Source organism: Cornus florida, unplaced genomic scaffold (assembly GCF_030987335.1).
Source record: "Cornus florida cultivar Cherokee Brave unplaced genomic scaffold, ASM3098733v1 CherokeeBrave_3.0.0_Hap2_Chr04, whole genome shotgun sequence".
Taxonomy (NCBI): domain Eukaryota; kingdom Viridiplantae; phylum Streptophyta; class Magnoliopsida; order Cornales; family Cornaceae; genus Cornus; species Cornus florida.
The window spans coordinates 101180115-101191591 of record NW_026775574.1 but is presented as its reverse complement, the minus strand read 5'-3'; the positions used below and the strand labels follow the sequence as shown (position 1 = coordinate 101191591).

The following is an 11477-nucleotide window of genomic DNA, read 5'->3' as shown; positions in this document are numbered from 1 at the left end:
TCCACTTAATTATATTTAATATAAATAACCAATTAAAAATCATTCCGTTAAACAATTATTCGGAACGAGTATCACTGCTCAAAAATTAATTAACAATATTGAAAAATTCCCTGAAAATTCATTTCATGTTAACTTTCAAACAAATTAATAATTTACTACTCAAGCGTCATGCACATGTCCTGCACTCACGGCTTACTTGGTCGTTTTTTTTAACCCACCACTTTCATTTTTTTCGGTTGATTTATTCATTCGTGTGTGTGTGTGTGTATAAATACACACACACACACATATATACACACTAAAATAATCTTTCAAGCCAAAAAGAATTTATTCACATCAGCTTGCAAATCCTGAGCCCGGTTAAAATTCTTACCAACATCGATCCATTACAAGTCGTAACACATTTTAATAGTTTTCTGCTGAGTATAGGTCACCCGTACTCGTAATTCCAGCTCATTACCATAAACTTGTCTTTACACACCACCATTCTCTTTACCTTTTTTCCAATCAGTCCACCTAAAAAAAAACAAAAGAAGTGAATAATTTCTTTCAATACCAAAAATTCTGCCACCTATGATCAGAAAAGGAATATAGAAGTCCATAAAAAACAATAAGAATAAACAAGTGGCAAAAGCTAAAACCATCATCTATAAAGCAACACAGCATATCAATTACAAGAAGGGCACAGTACATCTTCATTTATATCAGATTCAAGTACATCTCTCTCTCTATCTGTCACACACACACACACAACACATAATAATAGGGGGGAAATTATGACTTGTCTATATAGTGTTTCCTAAAAAGAAAAAGAAAAAGGTTGATCTTGAAAAGATTGTAAATGGGTTGAAGCTGCTCTGAAAGTAAATGGGTTGGTTTCTCCAGCATCTAGAGGATGAGAAAAATGCAGAATTCTCGTTTATGGCTTATCTCGCCATACATGCTGCCGGGCCATGTTTGAGGCCACCAGGGATACTTGTGGTAATTATAAGAGGAAAATGAGGAGGTTGATGTTGAAAAGATTTGTCTTTAACATGCATCTAGGAAGAAAGATTCCGGTGTACATCTTGGTTAAATATAACCGCGTTTGTTAAAAGGCGGCCATAATGGAGGAACAAGTACTGAAACTTGTCCCAACAACTAGATCTCTCGCTGGAAAGGATGAATGGTGGAAGTAAGGACATGGAAACAGCTATCGAGATGAACTAGGAGTTTCGACCAGAGTTTCAGAAGGGTGGGAAGCACCAAGAGGCAGGTGAAGGCAGGGAGGGGATGCACTCGTTTCAGACCCGAGAAGGAAGAGTAAAGATTGTACGCCCCCAATATCCACCAGAGAACAAACAGTAAAATGAGATGGAGGACAGCTAATGAGGATCGTGGCAAACAAGGATTGGATTGGCCCAAAATTGCGGTAGAAAACGTACTAGTTCTCTCTTTTCATTTTTCTTTTTAATAAGATTTCAGTAAAGGCTTTCAGGAGGGGAGCGTTCCCAAGAGAGAGCACCAAAAAGCCCAGTACGGCCGACAATAATTTCAAATCATCAACAAATGCGCAAAATCCAGTACAGATTTACAATTCCTCCCATTTACCAAAAAGAATAAAGAACTCAAAATAATGTATTTGAGAGACTGAAGAGGACACTCCTCACTGTCAAAGGATCTTCCGTTTGTCTCTTGCCACAAGCCCCATCATAAACCTATGGGAGTCGATTTCCAAGCATATATTTGGCTCTAGTATCCAATGTACACCCGTACATCCGGAAACACCCAATGCATACCAAAAACTGTCACATAGGTCAAATATCCCTCGCCACAAAACAATTCCCTCCTGATGATATAATCTTCCTTAGTGCTGCTTAATATTCGATAAAAACCAACTTCGTGTGGCCCGCCACCCGGGGGAGGGGGGTTGTGAAAGAGCTTTTTAATCTCTAAATTGCCTTAAAAGTGAAGGAACGACCTGTAATCTGCATGACACTATCAAAATGATCAACTCCGAAAACCCCCATGGGAAGGCATTGCGTACCATCTCATCGTTCCTTTCCCCTCCACCACCTGACTGTACAACAAGACCATAAACTTTGCCAGTTTTGTAAGCTCCTAATCGTGAAAATCCCTCGAAACTGCACATCCCAAAGTCGTCCTCCCGCTATCAAGATGATGACAGTCTACAACCAATATCAATGGGCATGGTTCGACCGATCCAATTGTAGATAAAATGATTGGGGTTGATCAACTTGATGTTGGGATCGGCCGTGACAATTTAATTGGCAATGGGCTTGGTTAGGCTGAGCCATCTGAAGGGGGCTAACCAACACGACGTTGGGTGTGGTGGTGTAGATGGGCATCACAGCCAGTGTCTGATTTTCAACCACCAAGCAAATTTTAATCTGCCACTCGGGAGCCACAGCATGCTTGGGCCTCTTCAGGGAAATCTAGACAAATACCAACATGACTGTGTTGGCAAGGTTAAGCCACGCCCAATTCCAGCATCATACTTCTAAAAGGAATCTGAGAAGGTGGACTTGGGCCGAGAAAGATAAGTTGTACCTCAAAGGCAATCCAAGAGATGCTGGAAAAAAAATCTCAAAATTTCCAATTAGCCCAATCCACTGGTACAACACATTCAATCCAATAGAACTAATCTTCGTACTTGTTCTTCTTCGGGGATTTTTGGTTAGCTGGGTGTGATAGGGTTGCCAGAGTAATCACTACAGAGAGACCAGGCAAGGCCAACACATGGTGATAGGTTGGGTGATGACAAGTATCCCTGTCCAAAAGCCAAGAAAGAGTGGGGATCAATCTGAAAGCATGTTTGTAGCTTCTATAGAGATTAGTAAGGAGGAAAGGGGGATCATCCTTTGGGTTGGGAAAGGAATTCAGTTGGGTTGTGTGATGATTCAAAAGCTTCTTTGTTGCATGTACAAAAATTGAACATACTTTCGTCTTTGAAGGTTGAAGAAGACTTTGTGTTTGTGCATATAAGCTGTCTTTGTGCAGTTTTATGTGCCTAACTAAACGTGGTTTCTCATGTTTGCTCAACTTTTGACCACGCTTTTAATACACCACCTTTAATGGTCAAGATGATCCCACCTGTCTGTTGTGATGTGAAAAGCATTTGGCCACTTAACAAAAGTGAAAACTCTAATGGATTACAATTGTAAACCATTATCTACAACTGTATAAATGCTTTCAGTTGTACCGTTCTTTGCTTTTGGTAATATATATCATCTGTATATACAATATTGAGCTGTTGGTTGTTTGTTCTCCTTCTCTAACTTAACAAATGAGACAAACAAAGCCCGTAATAAAATAGAATTCCGCATCAAAAAGTAAAGCTCATATATCTACTTATCTACTTTTTACTAGAAAACTGATGTCTCAAAACTAAACAAACTTATAAATTTTCTTTTCTTTAAAGTGTACAACCACCCATGTCGAAATATTGGAGACTTTTTAGCTGAGTCCCCATACCTACACGGGTTGCATACAAGCCCAAGCAACCAATCCAAGCAGAAAATGGGAGGACTTGCACAAGTCCATCGGGTTGGGGCAGCTAGGACACAAAGGCCCAAAAGGGGTGAGTGTGACGTCCCACATTGCTTCGGGGGAGAAGTTGAACTGGCATTTATATGTGTGGACACCCCTTAACCATGTTTGCAAACGAGTTTTCAGCAAAACCGCGAGCGCTAAGAAGAGTGTGTGCAAAGTGAACAATATGTACACAAGCTGGCGGGTCGTGACGACAAATATGTAGGCCTATTCAGCTTTGTGGCTTAGGTGTTTGGAGGTTGAAGGACTTCAACAAAGCATTGTTAGACAAGTCCCATTGGAGATGTGTAGAGGAGCACAACTTGAGACGGAGGGTGACTTCATGCAAATATGGTGATTCTAGGTGCATATGGTACTCCATAGAGTTGAGAAGGTTTGGCTGGCGTGGGCATTTGGATACTCATGGAAAAAGTTCCGGATAGATTTCCAAAGCATATTTCATTCAAGATGTGCAATGGGAGACGGTAGATTGTAGCTGGATATCTGGTGTTTGGATAGACCACTCGCCTGTGCGTTCCAAAAGGCTATTCAGAATCGCAATGGCAATATTACTTCTAGAGAGTGCCACCAACCTAACTGGCTTATTTGCATAGTGAAATTTGGGTCCTGGTGTTGATTTCATGCAAGGGGGGACACATGAACCAAAATGGTCGAGTAGGCACATGTATAATAGATTCAAAATATTAAAATGACTAATAAATTCAAACTATCATGCAAAAAAGTATAAAGCTTAAATTACATACTTGAATCACCAAGGGCCAAAATAGAATGAAAAGCAAAGAAAACTATAACTCAAGTTTCAAGTCAACACTAACCTCTTTTCGATCCTTTCCTCAATCCTATCCTGTAGTCGAGACAACCTGTTATGAAAACAATTTAAGGACTTAAAGATATATTCTACTAAATTTTATATTGTTCAAAATTCATGCTAAGATACGTTAATATAGAGATTAATAGTGTCCAAATAACAGAAACTCTCAATAACAAAGATAAAAATTTCACATGCAAATCAAAAAGGCATAAACATTGCACGAGAACACCAAATGTCTCGAGCGTGTACTTATAGATGTACTGAAATATTTAAACATCTAGGCATTAAATGGACCCAAAGGGAGTTCGCTAAGCATTTTTCAACGGAATTAATAACGTCAATCAAATTTCAGGCACTAGTCATAATTGTGCTTTCTAAATGTATTTTAATTCATACAAATAATATTATAAAATTGATTGGTTGTTAAACCATATTTCTAAACAATGAAGTCACGGATTGTGCTAGTTCTTCAACATTATCATCCTTGCATTTATCCCATATGAATAAGGTCGGCCACATTTATTGTTTTTTCCATTCTTTTCTATCACAAGCCAACTACCCTAGGTTTTTTTACGGATCCTTATGATATCTAACCATTGAAGTCTTTTCTAATTATTACATATGTTAATTCTGGTTGCTCACCTTGTCTCATACCTTCATTGCAAAATGCAAATTAAACTCCCTCTTCGTACCCGTCCCTCTATGGGTCGCCTTTGCACATCTTCATGCCACCCAAGTTAACTCTCTCAAATCTTCTCACTAGAAGGCGCCAAACATAACTTTCCCTCACCTTATCATTTGTAATCCTATTGCTTCTGTAAGAATATATTTATTTATGTGTTTGGGCTAGTATTGTAATTCTTTATAATCTGTAGGCCATTGTGTAAATAGGCCATTCTTCTTATGTATATAGGCTTATGTTTGCTAGGGTTAATATATACATATATAACAGAGGGAATAGCACATTACGACACCCCATTATTTTTCCTCAATCTCTTTCTCCTCTCTCCTCACAACTTCTATTGACCCCTATCATCCACGTTAACATCCTTATTCCCCTACATCAATTCATTGTTCCTATTTCATTTTTTAGCGCCTTGGCCTTGAAACTGTCTCATGAAGATTTTCTTTTAGTTTTCAAGGCATTCGTTCATCACACACAATGCAACTAGCTTGTCACAATTTAGTATACCCTGCACCAATTTTACTAATTATGTCACCATCCGTCTAAGCATCCTTTTTTATATGACCCTAACTATAACAAATAGTCAGCTTGGACAATCCTTTGGTTTTGAAGTGCGATCTTACGTCATTACTATCCTCATTTTTTAAAAACTAAATTTAAATTCCATACATTCAAGTCTAATCAGACCAACTCTTAACCCATTGATTCTAAAGTATTTCTCCACCTTTCTGGTTTTACAGAAAAACTTTCTTTAAAAGTGTTCAGATTGCTTTTCAACCACTTAAACGCACTTTCATTTTGTGAAAAAAAAATGGTTTAGAAGTGTTTGGTAACCATTAAAAGTTTCAAATTTTAGCCCACTAGAGCTTTCTAAATTATAAACTGTGTTTCGAGTATAACTTTTATATTTTAGGTAATTGATTTTCATTAGACAATTTTACCCCTTCATATTTTTTATAAATAAAATTCAATCCCATTTTTTTATAAAGTCCAACTTTTATCAAATATTATAAAGCTCTATAGAAGGTCATTATTGTAAAATTAGTAATAGAAGTGCTTAAAACAATATTGTTACCAAACAAGCTCAAAAGTACTTTAACTGTGAAAAGTACTTTTATATAATGTATAACCAAAAACATAACATGCTTTTTACCAGCAGAAATTTTATGTCAGCTCTATTAATTAAGGCGTTTTTAATTCTAACAGCAACATCAAACGAGCCCCATGTCGCTGGCAAACAGCATGCACCATGGAATGTCCAATTGCAAGTCTTTTGTAACCTCATCTAGAATTATTGTGAATAAATATGTACCTTAGTATCTTACATTTATAGAAAAATCCCTAGTAGTGCGAACTCTAATATTCAGTTTAGATACATTTCTTTAAGAACTATATCATTTCTAAAGAAATTTGTTTTCCTTGTATAGCCCACTAAATTATCTTTCGCCACTCTTATCATATTCATTTTAAAGATATAAATAAAAACCAAAAGTGAATCTTTTTGCTTACCCCAACATTCTTCAACTAATTGTCTTCTTAATGGATATGGTACATTGCGGATTCCAACCTTATGTGCTTGTGATGTTTGGATAGCTGTCCTTTTGTGCTTGTGATCGGCCCTTTCGAGGAAAGGGAATAGGAAATCCTTCAAGGGAAGGAGACTTCTATAGAGGAGTTGAAATTCAATGTGCTTAGTTCCTTATTTTTATGTGCTCGAGGGAGGAATTGTAAATCTATGGAACTCCTATTGTCTTCTGTGGATAGCTTGATCCTTATTTTTATGGGCTCGAGGGAGGAATTGTAATTCTGCAGAACTCCTATTGTCTATTGTGGATAGTTTGTGGATAGTTTGCATATGTGATGCACTCCCCTTTCGAGTGGCTTTTCATTTAAACTTTACTTATAAAAATAATACTGAGATTTAGCAAAACTATTTTATGACAAGTAAACATAATCAATAGATACACAGAAACTTGTATAAGAAAGCATGCTAAAAAAAATAGAAAATATAAACTAAATAAATTAGGGTTAAGGAGTGCAAGTTTATAACGCTAGACGAAATCATGAAGGGCTTTAGGACTAGATGACATCCTTATTGAGGTTTGGAAGTATTTAGAGGATGATGGTATGTGTTAGCTAACAAAGTTGTTTAATAACACAATAACTAAGAGAGAGCCAAAGTAACCCAAAAATATTTTTATATTAGGCAATAACATATTCTATCTACCGATTAGCAAAACCCTAGTCACGAGATTATGAAGCCAGAACATTTGAGCTAAAATTTAAGCTCATTCTTATAAACAAGCTCTAAATAAGCAAAAATGAACAAATATGCTTCAACTCAACCCCAAACTTTTCATTACTTTGCAACCCACCCTCAAGATAAGAACAAATATGCTTCAACTCCTTGAGAAATTAAACTAAGAATATCTCCACATGGCAATTTAGCTCTGCAGTCAAGCTCTCCATTCCTCTCAGTATACTTCCCAACCTCCAAGCCGCTTTGCTTGCTTTAATGAAATTTGTTAATTGAGTAGGAACAGTAGAGGGCCTAGAGGCAGATTCTTTTAACTGATATTGTAGGGTCAATTGCAACAAACCTAGTCGAACTATTGATAATTAACAAAAAAAAAAAAAAAAAAAAAAAAAAAAAAAACCTAAACAAGAACATATCTACTTATGGCCAAAAATTATATGACGCCATGTAGTTTGTGATCCACTTAAGTTTATGGAGTCAAATTAACAATGGAAAAGGTGGGAACAACAAGGGCTAGAAGGTTTGAAACAAACAGCAGCCAAAAGGTTGACAAGGCCAAAACATGCAGCAAGAGCTTCAACAGATGAAAGGGTTTCAAGCTCCTAAGCTGCCCCAAATTCATAATAAGTGTTGTTTTGGCAGGTTTAAATCTTTTCTTTTTTTTTATTATTATTTTTTTTTTTGGATATAATCCAGGCAGGCAAGGGGGAATAAATATCACATCATTCCCGAGTGTTGTTTGACCCCGATTAAGACCATAAATCAGAGAAGAACAAAACTAATATGCACAAGAAGCAGGAAATCAAAAGAAACAAGTGCACAAAAAAAAATATATATATATATATATATGAATATTTGAAAGAGCTAACAGAAGCTGTGCAGCATTAACATGCTAGTAATTGAACTTTGAAAACAGAATCTTTAGTGCATAGAGAAACCGTGTAAAACATACCCGAGACCAAGTTTTTCACCAACAACACATCCAATCGCAATGTAATCCCTGCAAAAACTGTTGAGGAACATGGAGGCAAGAACGCATATGATACTAAATTTAAAATGAATTTAATAAAATATGAGGCACTACAAAGACACAAGCTTCTTACCGTAACCCAGTCTTTACTGCTACAGTCTCACACATCTTGTTGGTACTCTGCAAGCAATCAATTTTTTTCCCGGGAATTAAAAGTAAAATCAATCATTGCATAAATCATTTTTTTCGGGTCAAGCAATCATTCCATAAAAAGAAATTTTCAAACAAAGAAAAAAGCATCTAAATATGAAATTATTCACAAAATGGAGCTATGAAGCTCATATTGGATTCCGAAAAAAATTAAAGAACAAAATACTTAATTGTATGACATATGAAGGAATAAAATTAGGGTTTCCTCAAATAAACAAGAAACCTAAATACATAAGTAGCGAATAATCTTCTTCTCTTAGCAAAGCAATCAATCATTGCATAAATCATTTTTTTCGGGTCAAGCAATCATTCCATAATAAGAAATTTTCAAACAAAGAAAAAAGCATCTAAATATGAAATTATTCACAAAATGGAGCTATGAAGCTCATATTGGATTCCGAAAAAAATTAAAGAACAAAATACTTAATTGTATGACATATGAAGGAATAAAATTAGGGTTTCCTCAAATAAACAAGAAACCTAAATACATAAGTAGCGAATAATCTTCTTCTCTTAGCAAAGCAATCAATCATTGCATAAATCATTTTTTTCGGGTCAAGCAATCATTCCATAATAAGAAATTTTCAAACAAAGAAAAAAGCATCTAAATATGAAATTATTCACAAAATGGAGCTATGAAGCTCCTGATGGATTCCGAAAAAAATTAAAGGACAAAATACTTAATTGTATGACATATGAATTAATAAAATTAGGGTTTCCTCAAATAAACAAGAAACCTAAATACATAATTAGCGAACAATCTTCTTCTCTTAGCAAAGCAGGTATGAAAGAAGATGATGCAAGAACGAAGGAACACAAACACACACAAAAAAGGCAACGTACTTTGAGGACTGCCTTTCAGTTCTGCATTGCAAATCGGTAAAACCCTCAAACAGCGCAGTAGGCAGAGTTAGAAAATCCTAAACCATCCACAAATATGTAAAATTGATGCTATCAGAGAGTGAGTTTCTGTATCATTACCTTACACGAACGAAACCCACCGCTGCTTCTCTTGCGCTTTTGAGCTGACCGCGGGAAATGTATATATAATTACATTTAGGGTGAATTGCAAAAAATCCCCCTTGACTATTAGCTAATTGCGAAAAACTCTCCTCAACTATGATGTTTACCTTATTGTTTGAGAAAGAATTTCGGACGAAATTATTCCTTAACAGATTATTTTTCAGACAATTTATTTATTTATTTATTTTTTCTCTCTAGTCAAGCAAGGTATGTGAAGCGGTAAAGAAAAATTTCCAAAATAAAAAATGGAAAGCCAATAAAATCATATTTAAGTTATGTCTAACTATTATTAAAATAAAATTGAGTACAACCGCGCACAGGAGAGAGAAGATCCACCATGACATTGGAATAGAAGATTGAAAAATTAAACAGCTCAAGAACTCCTTCAGTGCACTTGATCTTTAACGGTCATTATAACAGTTAATTATTTTAAGGAAAATAATTAATAATTTGTCATGTTTCCTTAGTTCAATTTCTTTTTTTTTTCTTAATTAAATTATGCTATGCAGGTAAGTTGAACTAAAATTGGTAATTAAAAAGTAACATAATTTCTTTTTCAAATCTATATATATATATATATTTTTTAAAAATTTACTTACTTCGATAAAATGAAATACCCCAAGGTAACTTTTTGATAAGAAATTGATGTACTCAAAAGACCTAAAAATATGAAAGTTTTTTAATATGAAATGATATCATTGCCCTCTATTCAATTCACAATAATCTAATTATAAAGAATATTTAAGTAATTTAGTTTGAGATAAATGCATTTACCATCTCATCATATATTATTTTGATCCCACCACCTACTACTCGAAAATTATTTTGATTTCACAATTGGGTTTCTCGATCTACTGTTAGCTTGTGTTTGAAAGAATAAGAAGGCTTGCTTGAGGCGGAGAGAGAAAAGAGAAAAAATAAATAAATTGTCTGAAGAATAATTTGTTAAAAGGTAATTTCATCCAAAAAATTCCATCAGACAACCCATTGGAATAGTCCCCATTGGAATAGTTGACTAATTTTTTGCCAAAAATATTCGTAAGAGGGGTTTTTCACAATTGGGTAATAGTAAAAGGGTTTTTTTGCAATTCGCCCTTACATTTATATATATACACACACTATATATATATGGATTCATAATGGACAGAGGTTGGATTAGCAAAATTTTGATAATATATAAAGGAAAGTATATACAAAAAGGAAAATATTTGTTTGTATATATAGATACTAACATAGGTGTATCAATGTGAGGGAAGAGAAAAAATAAAAAATAAAAAATAAAAAAAAGGAAAAAAATAAAAGAAAAGAAATTACTAAGTAGGTGATTATATATATATATACACACACCATCCAAGTGAAGGAAGAGAAAAAAAAGTGTTAAAATGGTACTAATGGTACTTTTATCCTATAAATTTATTTTTTTAATGCACTATAATAGTAGACAACATTTAATTAATTTGCGTATAATTTTATGAATCCTAACCGATTAAAAAATGTAACTGTGCAATATTAGTATGCTACTGCTTTGGAATGGTGGACCCCACCACCACTCATTCATTTGAAATCCTTTAAATTCGAAAGATATATAATTTTTTTTAATGTAAAAATAAGATGCAAGGGTGATACAATAGAATGTAATGTCTTGAGTAATGTGATCAGTTTTTTTTTTTTTTTTGTCTCACACGTTTTATTTTATTTTTTGTTGGAAACTCGAAACCTTTGTCAATCACTTTAGAAGGCCACAGCACCCTTAATCGTTATGTATTCAGTTTGTCGATTAGAATTAACATGAATATTAAATACTTTATTTTAGGGTAGGACACAACAATGATATGTTTACTTTATTTTGGGTAGGACACGCAATGATAATCATTTTACAAATAAAAAAAAATTAAAACAATTTAAAATATGTTATTGTAGGTGCAAAATTTCGCCCAATCAATAATGATTAAGAAAAATAAAATAACTC

At 34.5% G+C, this 11477-nt stretch overlaps 1 long non-coding RNA gene across 4 annotated transcripts; it reads right to left on the bottom strand.

Moving 5' to 3' along the window:
- Positions 1 to 286: 286 nt before the first annotated feature.
- LOC132304247 (uncharacterized) lies at positions 287 to 9542 on the bottom strand. Of its 4 annotated transcripts, none has more exons than XR_009481553.1 (6): positions 9467 to 9515; positions 9329 to 9349; positions 8409 to 8455; positions 8258 to 8314; positions 4368 to 4412; positions 287 to 516 (listed from the first exon to the last, which is right to left on the bottom strand). It is a non-coding gene; the product is annotated as an uncharacterized LOC132304247 (long non-coding RNA). The 4 variants fall into 4 exon arrangements; XR_009481554.1 differs by having other exon boundaries at positions 9329 to 9372; positions 9467 to 9490; XR_009481551.1 differs by lacking the exon at positions 9329 to 9349 and having other exon boundaries at positions 9467 to 9542.
- Positions 9543 to 11477: the final 1935 nt, after the last annotated feature.